A 20244-nucleotide genomic window follows, 5' to 3' on the forward strand; every position below is an offset into this window, starting at 1 on the left:
ATGACCCCGTCATTTCCTAGACATTTCATGAGGTTCGACAACATTGCCTTGCAACCAAGATAACCACCACATTGGACATACAATTTGTGAAGCTAAATAGAGTCCCAAATAATTGATATTCTACATATATGCTAATTAGGTTTATTAGTACAAAATTACATATTAAGCCAATTGCATTACTTAAAAATAAAAACTGGTATCACAACTGAATCCCTCGTAATGGAAAACCCTTGAAAAGTCATATTATCCATCATGTTTTCAATCTTTTTGGATTAAGATTAGCAAAATCATTAAATATTGCACATACAGTGTATATGCTGATTAGGCTAATTATACGACATCTACATGGAATATCTTCTAATGAATTAATTTGTAGTCTTTCAAAAGGTCATTGACAATGTTGCATTGCACTATTTTTAGGTTTTATAGATAAACAATGACAATAAAGTCCATATATTGTACGCATGCTTATTAGCTCATCATGCTTTTTATTAAAGACAATTGCATTACTCAAAAATAAATACTGGTGTCATAAATGAATTACTCGTCATGGAGAATCCTTGAAAAGTCACATTATCCATGTTTCCAGCCTTCCTGGATTAAGATTAGCAACACTAGTACATACTACACATATATGCTAATTAGATGATTATGCTAATTAGGCTAATTATACTACATATACATGGAATATCTTCTCATGAATTAATGATTAATCTTTCAAAAGTGATTTACAATGTTGCATTGCACCATTTTTAGGCTTTATAGATAAACAATGACAATGAAGTCCATATATTGTACATTTAATGCTAATTATGCTATTTAAGACAATTGTATTACTTTAAAATAAAAATTGGTGTCATTAATGAATTCCTTGTCATAGAAAACCCTTGAAAAATCGTCTTATCCATGGTTTCAGGCTTCCTGGATTGAGATTAGCAACATTATTACATATTGCACATATGCGAATTAGATGATTATGCTAATATGGCTATTAAAAAAGTTGCTCAAGGTTGCCAAGCTGGCAACCAAGCTGAATTTACTTTAATACCCATCTAGAACACAAATCAACAAAAAAACCTTGTACTTATCAACTTTTCCAGGTCATGTACATGGTATATGGTACCGTCTACTGGACTGTCACAACATTCAGTGAAAATTGTGTTTTATATCAGAGCAAAATTTTACGATCAAAATTGGTTACCTTGGTCAATTTTGCCAATTTTCTAGAAGAAAGAGCACATTGTAGTCTTCGAAATTAATTGGATATATGCACAAGTGGCGCTAAAGCAATATTGGAGCCAACACGGACATACAGTGAGGGGTTCAAGCTTGGTGGTCTCTGCGGTCTCCAATTCCCTGCACCTACCCTATTCCCTATTGCTTAAAATGTATAGTTCTCAAATTGTGTGTGTGTGTGTGTGTTTTTTGTCGCCATGAATGGCATCTCAACAGATAGAGAATGTGTGTATTCAGGGTTGTAATCTAGACAAGAATGACCAAACAGCATCACGTGACCTAGCCAGGTTTCTATGTCTCCTGCCTTGTCTTACCGACCTGACGATAAAGGACTCTGACGATCAATACAGTCATCTTTTCCTTCATGATGATTTCTACCACGAACTCGCTCGTCAGGCCTCATCCTCAAAGGTGATTTGCAAGGTGTTTTAACGTTTACCTGGAATACGGGACATTGGCCATATGGTTACCTAGAATGATAAATTATGAAACTGTAATCTACTCTGTACCACAATTTACGAGCAAACAAAATGAGAAAAACCGTATCTAGTAAAGAAAAGTCATTTGATGTTTTATTATACAACATAATGTGAATGATTGTTTCGTTTAAATAATCGACCCTTAAAGACCGTGATGTTAAGTCATTACAGCTCCTACCACATCCCTTGATCTGTTTTTCGGTTTAGTACTTCAAGCTAAAAGCTTGCTTACAGTCAAATAGATTCAAATTGTGAAATTTATGTATATCGGTACATAACACATTTAGAAAAGGTACCTTGATAGTAGGTGCAATTCAATGGACATGCAATACTAAGTACATCATTATTATGTTTTCATTCTAGAGCGTCTTAACCTACAATGTAATTAATACACTTACGATCATGAAAATGAAAAAAAGTATATCATGTATTCTCTATCGTTTCAAATTGATAGTTTTCATTTTTTTTTATCATGAATGGCATCTCAACAGATAGTGAAGGTGTGTATTCAGGGTTGTAATCTACGTGGGAATGACCCCACAGCATCACGTGACCTAGCCAGGTTTCTATGTCTCCTGCCTTGTCTTACCGACCTGACGATAAAGGACTCTGACGATCAATACAGTCATCTTTTCCTTCGTGATGATTTCTACCACGAACTTGCTCGTCAGGCCTCATCCTCAAAGGTGATTTGCAAGGTGTTATAACGTTTAACTGAATTACGGGACATTGACCATATGGATAACTAGAGTGATAAATAATGAAACTGTAAACTACTTTGTACCACAATTTACGAGCAAACAAAATGAGTTAAACCGTATCTAGTAAAGAAAATTCATTTGATGTTTTATTGAATAATGTGAATGATTGTTTCTTTTCATTAATCGACCCTTAATGACCGTGATGTTCAGTAATTACAGCTCCTACCACATCCCTTGATATTTTTTGTCTCGGTTTAGTACTTCAAGCTAAAGGGTTCAGTCAAATAAATTCAAAATGTAAAATTTATGTTTATCGGTAAATAGCACATTTAAAAAAATTACCTTGATAACAGGGGCAATTTGATGGACATGCAATACTTTAATAGTACATCAGTATTATGTACTAATTCTATAGCATGTTAACTTACAATGTAATTAATACACTGACGGTCATGAAAAGAATAAAAGTATATTATGTATTCCCTGTCGCTTAAAATTGATAGTTCTCAAATGTTGTGTGTTCTTTTTGTTTTTTGTCGCCATAAATGTCATCTCAACAGATAGTGAAGGTGTGTATTCAGGGTTGTAATCTACACGAGAATGACCAAACAGCATCACGTGACCTAGCCAGGTTTCTATGTCTCCTGCCTTGTCTTACCGACCTGACGATAAAGGACTCTGACGATCAATACAGTCATCTTTTCCTTCATGATGATTTCTACCACGAACTCGCTCGTCAGGCCTCATCCTCAAAGGTGATTTGCAGGGTGTTTTAACGTTTACCTGGAATACGGGACATTGGCCATTATGGTTAACTAGAATGATAAATAATGAAACGGTAAACTACTTTGTACCACAATTTACGAACAAACAAAATGAGTTAAACCGTATCTAGTAAAGAAAAATTTGAAATTTGAAGTTTTATTACCATAATGTGAATGATTGTTTCGTTTTATTAATGGACCCTTAATGACCGTGATGTTCAGTAATTACAGCTCCTACCACATCCCTTGATCTGTTTTCGGTTTAGAATTTCGAACTAAAAGCTTAATTACAGTAAAATAAATTCAAAATGTCAAATTTATGTTTATCGGTACCCCGGTACATAGCACATATTAAGAAAGTACCTTGATAATAGGCGCAATTAGATGGAAATGCAATACTTAGTACATCATTATTATGTTCTAATTCTATAGCGTCTTAACCTACATGTACAATGTAGTTAATACACTTACGATCGTGAAAATAACAAAAGTATATTATGTATTCCCATGGAGTTACTAAAGCTTAAGTAACTCCATGCAGGGACGTGATAGAGAAGTACTGCAATCAAGCCGCTTTCCTTTCACCCCATGCTCCAAGCCGCCGAAAAGTTATGCGCCAATCTGCAACTGTTGACCAAGTGGTGAGATAAGAGAGCGCATGAAATTTCAGGATTTAGAATTCCTACATCAGACAACGGAATCACAGCTACTGTTCGCTGTCCCTTTCAATGATTTCTCATTAATTGTTGAATGTGTAAATATTAGATCAAGCGAAGATAAACTTGTGTCATTTCATCTTTTTTTTCAACTGAAAAAAATCAAAAAGCACGCGAAAACACGAATTAGCAAATTTAAAGTTTTTGAAGACTGTAAATCATGGATTACATAACGGGACGTTACAACTTGCACAAATTAGCGCATCATCCTAAATATTGAGTCTTTGTCAGGATCTAATTTTTCTTTTACCAACTCTGGGACACAAATTAAAGGAAGGGCAGAGTCCTAAATTTGAAAAATTGTTTGATGCACTATTCTCGATATAATCCCACTATAAAGTTTATAATTTACACTGAAATTTTGCCGGTAATTTAATATTTTGTAATAAATGTGAAACAAAGCCAAACATCCCATTGTTACGCTTTTGAACTCATGAATGCGTTTGAATAAATTACAAGAGTTTCGACTCCTTTCTTTCACCTCCCTGCTCCATGGTATTCCCTATCGTTTAAAATTGATAGTTCTCAAATTTTGTGTCTTCTTTTTTGTTGTCGCCATAAATGGCATCTCAACAGATAGAGAAGGTGTGTAGGAGTGTCGTAGTCGAGTGGTTTAGGCACTTGACTTGAAATGCAAAGGTCGTAGTTAGATCCCCGACATGACATTAATGTCCTTTGGCAATGCATTAATCTTTATTTGCCACACTCGATTCAGGTGAGGTAAATGCATGGGTACCAGGCAATAATTAATTCCTTGAAATGCTAATGGCAGCAAGGCTAAAGCCGGGGTGCTAATTAATGAGCCTCGGAATAGAATTTTTAGATAGACGGCGCTATAGAAATTCCTATTATTAGTAGTATTAAGGGTTGTAATCTAATCGAGAATATCACAACAGCATCTCATGATGATTTCCATTAATCCCTTTTGCAGCTAGCTCGGCTCGGTGTAAAAATGTCAGAGGTAAAAATGACAGAGGTAAAATTGTCAAAGGTAAAAATGTCAGAGGTAAAAATGTCAGAGGTAAAAATGCCAGATGTAAATATGTCAGTGGTAAAAATGTCAGAGGTAAAAATATCAAAACAAAAGCATGTTACATGTTGGATATTGGTAATGGTTGTATATTGGGCTTATCCAAAAAATAATAACGAAGGATTCTCTGCAGTCATTATGTCAGCGCTGCTTTATTTTCTTCTTTCTTTAACTTTTATTTACCTTTCGACCCAAAATTGTGAATTTTTGCCCGGTTATTGCCGAGGGGAGGTGGGGAAAGAGGGGAAGGGACTACTCCCTCCCCTGGCTTGTACGCCAAGGCCATGAATCACACAGTACGTCTTTCAAGCCTCAACAAACAAATCAAATCTTCACTTCTGTTGCTCCTTCTTGCCTTATTTTTGACCCAAATACTACCATAATTATGAATTTTTTTAGCTCAAGTTGAGCTATTGCCACCGTTCCCGTCCGTCGTCCGGAAACCTTTTACACGTTCATCTTCTTCCTAAAAACGCATGGTCAGATTTTAATTAAACTTGACAGAAATCATTCTTAGGGATAGGGGATCCAAAGTTGTAGATTTCAAACATCTTCTCCAGATTTAGCAGTACAACTGTCAAGGTATGTAGATACCTTCTTAGGTGAAGAATAAAAGGTGTTCATGACAGTTCCCAGTGGTCCCATTTGGGTTCCTGAGGGGGGTGGGGGGTAACCGGTTGGGGACGGGGGCTCAATGTTAAAAGTAACTGTGTCATCTGCTTCTAAATGCAGTTTCTAGCAAGAACATTTTCGTACAAGTCTACACATTAAACAAAATGCAGAAGAAAAACACGGTTGAATTTGAGGGTCTTAAAATACTATGTCCCTTTTGAAGCCAACACCAAATTCAATAGAACTTTGCAGGAATTATGAATAGGTCATGTATGTCCTATCTGTGAAATTTAAACGTTGGCAGTCTCCTTATATTTAAATTATGCAAGGAAACTTGTTTACTTGCTAGACTCCACTGTCATACACTATTGAGTGACTGACTGGCTTTTTTCTTCTTTGGTAATAACATACATAAACTGAGCTGTAAAGGGTACATGAGCATTTGTTTACATCAATAACCCACTTCTTGTAATGGCCAAAATTAATTTGAATGAATCTTTGCGCAGCATAAAACATATACGACCACTCGGTACAATGGTCTGAAAATCAGACCACTACTTACTGGTTCTATAGCTCTTAAGTCGATTTGACAACTTATAGCCGTATTTTCCCACTTAAACACATTTTTAAGCCCCCCTTTTTTAGGGAACTTCTAAATTAGTATTATCTTTCAAATGCCGTTGGAGTTTTACCTTTTTATTTTTGGGCCTGCAAATTGGACAGTAGTACCTTTAAACTGTATTTCTCACTTTTCTTAATCACAAAAACGATGTTATTATATAAAGTTACATGGCTTATGCCGAAAGGGTGGGTAGCGTCGCGTTGATTTGAAAGCGACCATCCGTCCAAAGCCCCCTCCCCCCCCCCCCTCCGAATTTGCCGAAAGGGTGCGTTGGGAGTGTCGCGTCGCGTCGCGTTGACTGGAACGCGACCTTTTGTCAAAGCCCCCACCCCCCCCTTTTTGCCGAAAGGGTGTGTTAAAAAAAGGGATGGAAAAGCAAAACTATCCGTTTTTCGTACTTTTAGGTTTCTTGAACTATTTTTTTTTATTGAAACTGTTTCACACGAAATAACTATGTAAAGTCAAATGCAGATGGTTGTGTGAGGCCGAGTACGTTCCAGACCTCAGCACAGTATTCCATCTGTCGCACAATTAGGGCTCTGTAGGCTCTGTTCTTTATTTCTTTGGAGCAGGGTGATAAAGTCTTAAGAAATCTCAGTGTGCGATTGCATGGCTTTGTGGTGGATTTGCTGGCAGTGGAGGTTCCAACGTAAATCATGTGCTATTGTTACACCAATATTTTTGTATTGGTAGTTTTAAGAGTTGACCTCCCTTTAGAAATCTAGCAATCTGATTGGTCGAAATTGCAGTCGTGGTTTTAACCATTCTCCCGTAAAGAGACGACCAATGCCAGTATTGGTCAATGATTCATGAGTGATATTCCCGCAAGATTCCGGGTACCACGAAAATAGTAAAAACTTGCTGCGAGCCCCATTCATGAGTAATATTCCCGCAAGATTCCGGGTACCAGGAAAATAGTTGCGAACCCCATTGGTTTACGTGTTAAAACTTAGTTTGTGCGCAGCGCGGCTACCATACAGTTTTTGTGCGATTAATTTGGTCGCTATATTTTATCTCGATTGTAGGCCTACATGTAATCTCCGATTATTTTAGTTTCTAAACTATATTTTATGTCCAAAGAAGGTTTAAAAAAAAGTGCTGAAGAGACTCTTCCTAGATTTGAACTTCTGGATGCTGATCAATTACAAGACTTGATTGATTTTACAGACAGCAAGAACACACTGGCCCGAATTCACAACGGAGGTTTGTCGACAAACCTCCTTTTGTTCTTTACAAACCAGGTATGTAAAAAACGCGTCATATGATGTACGAAAACCAAGGTTTGTCGACAAACCTCTTTTGTGAATTCGGGCCCAAAAGTTCCGTGAAATTCTCTGTAAAAATATTTGAAGACTAGGTCTACCTGCAAGTTATCAACACAGACCTCGATAGCGTAAACAAACTTGATTACCATAATTGGTAAGTCGCACATGTATTCTATGACCTTTTTTACGGTATATAAAAGATATAATGACTGCTTTAATATTCGAGGAATAGTTATTTTATGGGCTCTCGGGGATGTTGCATCTTGCTATCTTGTTATCTTGATATCAGGATGCAAAATCCCCGTGAGCCGATAAACAACTATATTCCTCTCATAGCAGTCATTATATCTATATTTTACTATCTCTAATTTCTAAACAGATTGAAAAGCTCTACATAGACTGCTACCTGAAGAAAAATGATCGAATGGTATCGTGTGACCTAGCCAATTTTCTTTGTTTTCTGCCTTGTCTCACTAACCTGACGGTGGAGGACGATAGTAAACTACTGCTACATGATGATTTCTACCTTGAGCTTGCCCTTCTTGCTTCTTCCTCAAAGGTAAGGTAACATATGATAAACAAATGTTATTTATTTCGCCCATGTTCCGCCAACAACAACAAGCGTTGTCGGCGATCCAATGAAGGGGATGTGGGTGGAGGAACGCCTTTCACAGCTCAAGTAGGGTATCCATACCTTGATCTCTAGAAAAATCCTTCAAATAAAACTTGAAGACTCTGAAATATGACCGTCGCTCTTTCGATCAAGTTGCCTTTAAAAAAAATGTTTTATTGATTATCTGTATTATTTAAAAGGATTGACAGCCGAACAGAATGATGGAAAGTTGTGAATAAAAGTTACTATCTAAATAAGAATATCACAACAGCATGTCATCATGATTTTTATTATGATATTGCTCGTCTAGCTTATACTTCAGTATGTGAAAGCATACCTCTTACAATGTCAATGAAAAGTTTCTCATCTTTTTGAATGACGGATTCCAGACATATTTGGTGAAGGGTTGTAAGCTCACAAACCTCCCACTCCCCCCCCCACCTCCGCTCCGTCATGAAAACATCCCACTATCAATATATTTAGCGGTACTAAATACAATATCTGACAAGGGATTATTTCAGAAATCAAACAAATACAAAAAGTAAAGGTTCTTTGCATAATTCGCAGGTATCCCATTTTCGTTTGAGTTTTTGTCTTATATTTTGCTACCTTAAATTCCAGAATCCTTTCTTCTCAAACCTCATGACAAGGACAACTTGGTACAATGAACATAGATCACGATCGGTCCTCCAGGACCCTCTTGCACCATTGCAGATGACGAATCTCCAAGGAAGACTACCATCTCAATTTGAACAGCCACATCAGCAATATTATACACATTCTCGGACAGATGTCTATCAATATCTGTTGCGGCCACAGGCACTGCATAGCGCAGGGCAATATAGATTGTCAAATCCTGGTGATTTGTTACCAACAGGACCGCAAGACTATCCACCACTATGGCAATCTTCACACCATCCACAGCAATATCAGTCATTTGGAGATGTTCCGACAGCACGTTCATCACAAATGATCAACCCACATCAAGGAATGACACCAACCACCTGGTATCACCGCCAATCAGCCACGTCAGGAACATCCCTGCCACCAGCCATCACCTACCATCACAACCAGCAACCTGAAACACACGTTCCGCATCACCTGCCATTTTCACAGACACCTGTCTCACAGACACCTGTCTCACAGGAAGCATGGCAGCATCCAGACCATAACAGAGTGGGCGAACCATTTCTGCCATTTCAACAATCGCGTCAGCAGCATCAACCCATCATGTCACAGAGCCAAGAGCTCATAGAAAATTCGCATCAACAACTGTATTTTACTTCCAAACAGCACAGCAGCGCCTACCACAGCCTCTCTTAATGACAGAGCAGCCTCGGTACTTTTCGACAACACATTCATCATATTATGATGATCAACCGCATACCATCAATCCTCAACGACCAATGATACATATGATCCAACAACCCACATTGCTGTCAGAAACGTCGACAGTAGCGTCTTTACCACCAGCCTCCCAGTCATCGTTTCATGGAACAGACGCTCTGCATCGTCCAAGGCAACCGCACTTTTCAGAGTTCATACCTTCCTACAGATTGCCCCAAGCATCACGTGATCCATTACATCCAAACACTCACCATAATACAGTATATACGCCCCGTAGTCCTCCACCACGACACCAGCAAAGTCCCTGAACTCATACACAACTTCATCAGGAGGTGAATCCAAGATCCAAGATGGAGGGAATTGTCTAATCCGCACATATCTCAAGGGGCCTGATTTGTAAAGATTTTATTGTAAACGTCCCGCACACAAACGACCGCTTAACACTTTCTTAGGGGTAGATAGGCCTCCTAGAAGCTTGCATTAGACCTTCATGATGAAAAATATATAGGTAATTAACATAATTATTTTAATAATTTCATTCTACTTTGTAGCGTATGCGATATCAAATTACCAGATACCTTTGAGAGGCATATGCAAAGCGTAGGAGTAATCAGGAATCGAAAGATCTCTATTGTGGTTTTAGGAGGGATTGATGTATTACATATCCGCTCCATCATGTTTCTGGGTATAAACGGAACCAGATAGACATATTGATGCTTTATATGTGCAATAAGCCAGTCTTTCATATGTAATATGTTTACAAGTACATTTTCAACAGGTACAGGTTACTGAAGAAAAAAAAACATGTGCAATTTAGGTTTCAATGTTCAACAGGGTCAGTTTTATGTAAATATTCTACGAGTTAAATGTCTTTGAAGTACGATTCTAATGTTATATCATTGATAGATACTTCAAGTTGGAATTTATCTCCAAATCACTAATATGTACATTCATTTTAGTCAGTACAATGTAAATACATATTATTTTGGTAAATGGAGCTAACAAATAGCAACATGGTAATCGAGGTTACCCCCGAGTAAATCCTCGATTTATACTTCCTTGGCGAACATTTTATTTTCGATCTATTAATCAATAATTGATGCATTGACTGCACCCGAAATTGAATGTTGTTAAGCTCGTATGATGAAACAAATTACCTGTTACAACTTTGATTGGCTGAGCAAAGTTATGTAGGCCTACATTTCATTCATTATGTAATACATGTATATGTAGTGTATTACTATCAGGTCTCTACATGTATGTTCGTTGTAAATCTCATTCAAATATCAGATTATCTGTTATTTGCTATAGAAGACCTGTTAACTGATTCCATGCAACTTTTAGAAATAAAAGTTCTTATAGTGACAACTTAAAAACTTGTCAGAGGCTTGTCCGACTTTGCAACAGGAAATGTATGTGAAGTGGATTCCAGCCCTATAGATGCCATTTTTTCATAAAATGACTGGCAACAGGCCTGGTTAGGAAGAGACGTCCGTTAATTTAATTGAAATACATTAATAAACAACTTTATTTCTAAGATACATTGATCTGTTACAATTTCACGACCACTATGGTTAAGCATTCGTCTAACCGGTACATTAATTCAAAGATAATATTTCAAACCATGCATCTAATAAGGGCGTCAATGTTCATGTGCTCTAGTAGTTTATCCTTTTAAACAAAGACACACTTATTTTCAACAACGACGCCGAAAGAGTGACCGGTAACTATGGAAATGAATAACCTAAGGAAAATAGTTCAACATTCATTAATTGCATTAAGTTCAGCATGGTATAACAATAATAAGGTTTTAAACCTCATTGTATATAGTTCTTGAATGTTTGGATACAGGGTAAAATATTTATATTCTTATGATATCTGAAAATCTTGCTCATCTTTGCTCATATCTTGTTGATATGATAAAAAGTAAGTACTTACTAGTTACTGTACTTCTGAGAATGTTATTGTGATGTCACAACAAGATGATTAGAAGATCCTTTCCCCGAAATTATGACCATCTCGACACTTTTCTTTTGATTTATCTTTTTTTGTTCTGTTTTTGTTTGTTATTTTTTATCTGTTGCTGTTGTTGTTGTTTAATTATTTAATTTTTGGGAGGGGCCCTATGAATAGAAATAGACCTATAATAGAATTAAAATATCAGAGAAACAGAATGGTAAAAGTTTAAAATATATCGGATCAAGAATAAATGTTTTTAATGATTGAAATATAAGAACACAGCTATGCGAATCTCACATTGGCAAGTTTTGCAGTGGATTGTGAAGTAGTGACGGATAACTGTCCTGTTTGTTGTGTACAAAAATATTAAAAGTGTTTTTATATATCATTATAGGTCCTTTAAAAAAAGACCATATTGAAGGGGGAAATGTAATTTTTGGTGTTGATACTACATCATGTACATATAGTGATTGCAACTTTTAAATAATAAATTCTTGTTACATTTTTTGTCAGATTTCGTCCAAACCTTCACAAGTCTGCTTCTGCTTCCTATAATAATAATAATAATAATAATATAATATAATAATAATAGCCTAATAGTCCACTCCAAAATTTATTAAACCGAAACGGAAATTCTTTTTGCCCAATTGATCGTGATTTTAGAGTTGTCTTTAAGAATACAGAATGATGAAACTGGTCATGTACATGTCAAATGCATGTGTCTTTTTTATATAAGAAAGTGGCATTTTGTGCAGTTTTTGTTAATAAAATTACAGATAACAATTATAAGGTGGTATGTTTCATTGAGTTTTCAATTAATGATTAAAGAAAGGGAAGACAATAATAAGTGAAATAAAACAGTTTACAGATGGAAGAGATTCTTTGCACACAGCTGATAGACGAAGAAGATAGCGAGATAGAAAAGAAGATAAAGAGAATATGAGGGAGGAGAAAAAGAGAGAGAGTGAACAAGATCGAACAGAGGGGAGGGGAAATAGAAATAGAAAGAGAGAGATATATATAATATATACAAAGAGAAAATGGGGAGGAGGACAATGGAAAATAGAACTGGAACTTGGCAAAAACTGCTGAAGGGCAAGAGAAATTGGCAGAAAAAATTAAACTGAAAACACATTTGATTAGATTTGATTTGATTCATTTTCCACTCAAATATCCACAAATTAAAATGACATATCTAAACCATACAGTATTACAATATATAATAGAACAAATAAATTATACAAGTAACGAAATACTGCTAAGTATGTACGTAATAAAATAAGTTTACATAGTACATTTAAGTTTGAGAATAAGTAAGATCAGCTCTGTTCTTTAAAAACCATGCTTATAATTACTGGACATGTATGGCTTTTAAAATGTCCCACTGTTGAACTTTGATATGGATGATCTCTCTGTGCTCTGCTATGTATATCACGTGATAGATAGGCCTAACAAATGCTCCAATATTGTTTAACTGTTTCCAAGGCAACATTAATCTATAACGGTTTTAAAGGGGTTGTCATGGAGCTAATCAAGACCGGAAATATGTTGCTTTCGGTTGCTTTCTTCATCTCTCTGCACGGTAGCTCGTTTGCAACACTGGATTGAAGAGAGAGGGAAGGGGATAGAAGAGAGAGGGGAGAGGGAAGGGAGTTACAGAGGGAGAGAGAATGAAGAGAGAGGGGTAGGGAGAGAGAGGGGGAGAGAGGAAAGGGGTTAGAAGAGAGAGAGAGAGGGAGGAAGATAGAAAGAGAGAGGGGAGAGAGAGAGAGAGGAGAGATATTTAAAATGGGAATAAGAAACAAGGCAGAAAAACGTAGCATTAAAACATTTGTTATACATATCTACACAGGAGCATGCACACCGGAGCGTTCAGAAAAGACTGCAATGGATTGTCAGAGATGGAGAGAAGGGGAGAGAGAAGTAGGTTTAGACTACACATCCAGTAGAAAGGGAACATGTTTTGATCAATGTTTTTTTTCTCTCATAGTTATGGCTTTCTATCTGTTTTCTATAAACATGTATATCTCTCTCTCTCTCTTCCATATTCAGGCTCTCTTTCCCTTCATGTGGAACTTGACATATATCAATTACACTTGTTCAGTGTATTCTCTCTCTCTCCCAGCAAATATTACACATGTATTCCGTACTACAAGCTCAGTAAAAATATAACTTCTCACAAAAAATTTGGTCATCAAAAAGCAAACCGAATACACAGTAAACTCAAAAATTGTTCAAAAGAAAGAAAACTTTATTTTTTTAATACAAACAAGTTGTTGCTGTACAAATTTTTACAGATTTCTAATTTTTCACATTTTAAAATTGCAATTCCTACACTTTGTACAGATATGCCTTTAATACAGATATTGGTCAACTTACTGTCGAGTGGAAGACCCTTGCAAATGATCTACCAAAGTCCCGTGATTTTCCTATGTAGGGCTGCATGTCAACACACACGCACACATACTGTCTGGGTTACGAGATTTATGACATCACCATCACGTGCAAAATTGAAACCCTTCACAAATATTGACTTGATCCCGTTTGGTTGTACTTCCTGAAGCCGCATGTTATTTCTTTCTCGTGGACTGCTATAAACTGATCTGTTTGAAACTGGGTATCGAATTTCGAGAACTTTTCGAGTTTACTCTTATATCAAGCAGGCTAATTGAGCACATTAGATGATTCAAAGGCAAGCGAATCCGGACAGTCAAAAAGTGGCTTGAATAGTGACAAAAGACTGAAATTCTTGAAGGAGACTCATGTTTAAATAATTAGTCTCATCATTCTCCCAGTTGACATCAACTTGAGCCGCAAGCACCGCCGTGGTAAGCAGGGATTCTTCTACACGAACTGCCATTACGGACTTTATCGTTAGACTTGTTAACTAGTAGTTCAAAGTTCTAATTTCTCAATCATTATTACGTCGAAACAACTCGTCGTTCCTCCAAACTAAAGGCAGTGATTGCCGTCATCATGTAAAGGCAGCCTAATTTAAACAGAACGTGAGTAGTTTATTTACTGTTTCATATTTCAGAAAAATAATTATTTGTCTTAAATTGATTTTAACAATAGTATTAGAATGTACATACGAAATTTAAAAAATAGTATAAAAAAGACGAACATAGCATCAGTAGACATATGCACGTGATATCAAAAAAATATTGAATGAGATATAAAGGTACAGATGGAGAGGGAAAGAGAGAAAGAGAGATAGGGAGAGAGAGAGGAGGGGGAGGGTAGAGTAGAGGATAAACCGAAACAGTCAATGCAATGTTAAAAATAAAAATTGTCTGTGTGAGTATATATATATATATATATATATATATAAATATATATAAGGGAAAGGAAAGAAGGTGAAAGAATGATGTCAATACAATACGAGGTGGACAAATGGTGAAGAGAAAGAGAGTCGAAAGTCAGAAAGAGAGAGAGAGACAGAGAGTGAAAGAGGGAAATGTTGTATCTGTCACTTATTTCCATGAGTATTTGCAATTAAGTATTTACACGATTTGAGACATTATATATTTCTTTTCTTTTTTTGGCATATAATACGACAAAACTGGCACAGTATGATGGGGGCGATGGCGCACCTTTTCAAAGGGGGGGGGGGAGCTGCCACCAACAAGAAGGGCACTTTTTTATAGGTAACTTTTGGATAAGAACATGCAAATCATCTCCAAACTGCACTAGGAGCAAACAGCTCCAACCAAAATCAAAAATGAAATTACAAGCATTACAGATATAAAAAGAGGATTATTGTCCCCAACTTTGTTTAAACTGTGCACAGAGTTGATATTTCAGGGAAATTGCAAATATGAAGAGTGTCAGTGTTGGAGGTGTGAACATCAGTGATTTTCGCTGTGGTGATGGCACTGGCAGTGTGCAGAATAGAAAGAAGATATGCAACAGTTTCTGGATACTGTCAAAAGTGAACAATTTGGCAACAAGATATCCTTGTAGGACTAGTTAAAGAAAGAAAGAAGAATTTGGGTAACATTATAAGACAACATTGTCTCTTAAAATATTTGTTGGAAGATACTACACCGTAAAGGAGAAAGACATAATACCTATTGAAATTATAATATGAGAGTGTATTGGAATGGTAGTAAAAGATACTACACCGTAAAGGAAGCCGAGAACAACTTGGAGAAAGACATAATACCTAGATTGAAATTATAATATGAGAGTGTATTAAAATGGCAGATGACAGATATATATGGAAAATGTTTTAGTCAATGTCTGAGCTCGGGAAAAATACCATGATAGATTTTAGAAAGGAAAGAAAGGGAAGGGGCCCTGATTTAAAAAAAAACAGGCTAGCATATCATAATTGAAAGTTGGCACTTATCACATTGAATAAGGTTCACTCATCACATTTGAACAAGTACACATTATCTTTGAAAAAGGTCATTTATCGGAAGAGAAAAGGTTCCATAAGAAAAAATAAAAGGGGCACTTCTCAGAGTAAAAATGGGCAATTATCAAATTCGAATTGGTACAACTTTTAGAGGTAAAAGGGGGCATTTACAAGTAGGGAAAGGGATACTTATTATAAACGAAAAGTGGCACTTGACATACAAACTGGTGCAAACATCCGATTGTAATAGCGGCACTTATTTTAGGTAAACGGGGGCAAGTATAAGAATATGAAATTAATTATCAGAAAGGAAATTGGGCACTTTTCCAAAATATAAAGGGGCATGTTTGGGGTACTTGAAAAGTGGGGGAGGTACTGTGCCCCTACCCCCTGCTTGTCAATGTGTGGTTTTAGGTTTCTAAGATATCTCCTTGTTCAATTAAGTAATACTGTAAGGCGTTAAAAACAAAATGTTGTATTGTCCTTGCGACCGACCCCTAAATCTTAAAATCAACGGTCGGCTTTTTAATTTTTTAAAAATTATATCGTTTTTAATGAACAAAAAAATATGTATTTTGTTTGTTTAGATGGTATATAAATGCATAAAATCATCAAATTAATCCATAAAATCTCACTCGTCTTTTGCCCTAGTTTCGAAATCCTGCTAGCGTTAATAAGTATAGACCCCGGCCTCGTGTACGTGTATATACCATGCACTGCACCTGCTTGAAACCAGCGGATTTGAGCGACGTTCCCGGTTTTGAGTTTTTTGGGGCGAAGGTTGTTGTTTTGAGGGGGGAAAAGTTTTTAAAAGAAATAGAAATCCGAACAACAAACCCAGGTTCCGGCACTTGAAGGGCAATACAACATAATGTATAATCAATCATATTGAGCAAATATCATATTTGACATCTTTCTGTTATCATGTGAGTCTAGGCACCATTTTATTTGCGTTTGTTTGGCTTCACATGCTTTCTGTCTACTTTGGTGTTGAACAATAGACCGCACGAAAATCAGAGGGTTATTTCCTATGTAAACTTATGAGAAACTCAGGGGACTTGGGGACAAAAACTCTATACGCAAGGGAATTGTCATGATATTAATCGAATGTAACGGTATCAGTAGTGTTTGCCTGTAACATAATGTCATGCATGTTTATCCACGATTGTATAATACACAACATTATTAAAAGAAATTACACTTTCGAGTCACATAATGACTGTTTGTTTATGTACATAGTTTTAAATCAAGATTTGATTTTAAGAATTTGCTTGACCTCGTTCTAATAGTCCCGCGCGAGCCCTTTAATTTTGTTCAATTGCATTTTTATTTCTAGGGAACTCTTTCAAAAGTAAGAATAAAAATGATTTTAGGATTGGTAACCAGCTTTAGGACCCTTTGGGACCAACAGTCACGAGAAAAGGTCGTAAAGTATAAACGGATTGCTTGGTAAATAGTTATGCTATTGACCCATACTTTTATCATGACATCATTTATTTATTGATGAAACAAATTACTTGTTATCTTAATTCATGGTGGTGTTGTTAGTTCCAAAACTGCTTTTCGCAAGGCCCCTGCCCTACATCAACTACATACCCAGTATGTTTTAAGATCAAAGTTACAGATAAAAATGATCGCTTAATTTTTAATTAATCATGATTTTAGGACCAAAAAAAAAAGCCCTTCCCCTTACTAGTTCCTTTTTTGTTCGGATTTGTTCATCTTTCTGTGCTCAATACTATACAGACCCTTGTTTACATTAAATACAAATTGGCAACCTACTATCCAACATGTAAGCATCTTTTACTAAGATTTGAAAAGCGTATTAACAAATAATTATTTATATCTTACGCAAACTACAAAGTTCACTCAGACCCGACGCGGGATTGCACGAAATGATATTTACATTTGTTAATAATCTTTATCATGCATAACTCAAATAGAATCTGCATATATTGTTGATAATCCTGTTATTCATCAACTTCTATCACCCAAAGGACAAAGACTTGTCAGTTGAGGCGGGAAGGATTATGGAATTATGGACCTTGAAAAAACCCTGCTGATGAGGAGTTATAGGAGTGTGAATTCCGCGCGAAAATCTGCCTTTTGTTTGTTTCGTTCTTCTACGAAGTAAAAGTTCGCTTACAGACCACAAAGACACCGGTATTTGTTCTTCCGCGCGCTACGAGGGACGAGCATTTTTATTTTTTGCGGGGGGGGGGGACAGACATGATTATACGCACTATAGGCCTAACGACAAAAATGTGCATATTAGGCAAAAACTAATTATACCATCTTGTTCCTTACGTAAATATCTACAAACATGCAAATGTTCGTGTTCAATCATACACACAACTTGCTAAAGACCGCGGACTTTATTTTGCAGCAAAACTCCGAGGCCCGAATTCACAAAGGAGGTTTGTCGACAAACCTTGGTTTTCGTGCGTCATAATGACGCGTTTCGACGCGTTTGTTTACAAACCAGGTTTGTAAAAAACACGTAAAAACGCGTCATAGGACGTACGAAAACCAAGGTTTTTCGACAAACCTCCTTCGTGAATTCGGGCCCGAGAGTTCTTTGAGGTCCCAGTTTAAAGGATTGGGTAAAATTATCGCGGCTTTGTAAGCGTAAAAGGGCCTAGTCGGAATGAATTTCTGGCACAGGATATAGTATACTTTACTGACACATACTGGGGTAAAAAGAAAAATGAAAGCAACAGTTAAATTGCTTCAAGGCAAATGGGTTGACATTTATTTAGGTACACAAACGCGACACGCAAGAGAATGTTGATATCATCGAATTGTTAACGTTATCAGTAGTATTTTCCTGTCACATGTGATATGCATAATTACCTAAGATTATATGATAAACATATTGCTCCGATTGTCTAATTTTCGCTCGCGTGAACATTGCCAGCACAAACCACTGACCTCTGCCTCCTGAACGGATCATCGCCCATTCCATTCACTATACGTTACGTACTATAAAGGCTGTATTGTCTGACCGTTCATGAATATTCATGTTTTTGCTAAACTCGGCAAAATGTTTGCTTTTACTAAATGGAAAAATTACGGTGGGGGGTTGGATGAAATGGACATAATGAAATAGGCAGAAGTGATCTATGATAATTCATGCTTCTTATGTTTCGTGTGCTCGACCTATAATCTTCAAATCGCTTGGTAAACTGAGTCCAAAGTTAGACTTGTTTCACATGTGTATTATAGGCAATGACGAGCTTGCAACCTATTTTGAAAAATTACGGTGGGTGAACTTTCAAAAGTCAATGAGACATGAGGGCTCCAATGAAAGAGCTAGTGATAATTACGTACGTCGGGGTGGATGTGCTTTTCGTTTAAACACAAAATGAATTTTTAACGATTTTTTTTAAAAAAACGTCCATAGGCTAACATGTTAGGCTGCCGACTCAGATCATGCTCTGACGATAGGGGGCGTTGTGAAATGAGACTAACCGGAGCCATATGTATAACATTATTGAGATTGAGATAACAATTTCAAGCCACTGTATGACTATTTATTAATGTACATATTTCAAAGCAAGATTAATTTAAAGAAAATGCTTGACCTCGTTCTAAAAGGCCTGAGCATGTAATTTTTGTCGACTGCATTTCCTTTAAGTTTGGGAATTCCTTCAAAATTAAGAAGAGATTGTCAATGATAGAACACCAGCTTTAGGACCCTCTGGTACAAACTGTCATGAGAGAGGGTCGTGAAATATTCAGGTGATAGCTAGATAAATAGTAATGCTATTGACTCATAAATTTATCATGCTAGGCAGGGATGCAGAACTTGACTAATCATACGCAAACTAAAAAGATGACTCCGAAATGACGCGCATTTGGACGAAATGATATGTACATTTATTAGAGACTTCGGTGGAAAGCGCTTTATAAGCACCGTTTTATTATTATTATTATTATTAGGTGATACGTACGTAGACGTATCACCTTTTGATTTCGTCAAGATTTTTATTATTTATTTATTTATTTATTAGGTGATACGTACGTAGACGTATCACCTTTTGATTTCGTCAAGATTTTTATTATTATTTATTTATTTATTTATTTATTATTATTCTTCCTCGAATTTGTTCGCAGGATATCTCAAGACTGAATAAAGCCATTATCATGAAACTTGCCATGATGATAGATCTTAGTCTAACTTAGAACTGCGTGACTTTTTAGAGAGTCAAATTGATCGTGACGTCATCCATGCGCCATTTTGTGAAAATCAACTTATGATCATATCTTCATAACGGAAAAGTATTTCTCATTCATAATTATCACGATTAAGATCAATATCCGTCCGGTCAAGTTGAGGTCAATAAAAGTGCGCAAATGCGCGCGTGCGCGTTCGTCCGCGCGTTTACGCGCGCGCAAAAATTTAAAATGCTCTAAATCATCCCAAATTTTTTTTGCATACGTTTCAGGCCATATGGAGCATTTGATAAAAAATTTACGCACACGCGCATGCGCGTGCGTTTTCGCGCGTAATGGCATTTTGCAACATAGAATCGCCGAT

At 36.5% G+C, this 20244-nt stretch overlaps 1 protein-coding gene across 1 annotated transcript in view; it reads left to right on the plus strand.

The window, feature by feature from the left end:
* Positions 1–14048: 14048 nt before the first annotated feature.
* Positions 14049–20244, plus strand: part of LOC105446752 — a 30220-nt gene continuing 24024 nt past the window's right edge. The window contains exon 1 of the mRNA XM_030995818.1: positions 14049–14349. The gene's annotated coding sequence lies outside the window, so the exon portion shown is untranslated. The remainder of the gene's footprint in view (positions 14350–20244) is intronic.

The sequence above is a fragment of the Strongylocentrotus purpuratus genome, unplaced genomic scaffold (assembly GCF_000002235.5).
Source record: "Strongylocentrotus purpuratus isolate Spur 01 unplaced genomic scaffold, Spur_5.0 spur5_scaffold_3, whole genome shotgun sequence".
NCBI lineage: Eukaryota > Metazoa > Echinodermata > Echinoidea > Camarodonta > Strongylocentrotidae > Strongylocentrotus > Strongylocentrotus purpuratus.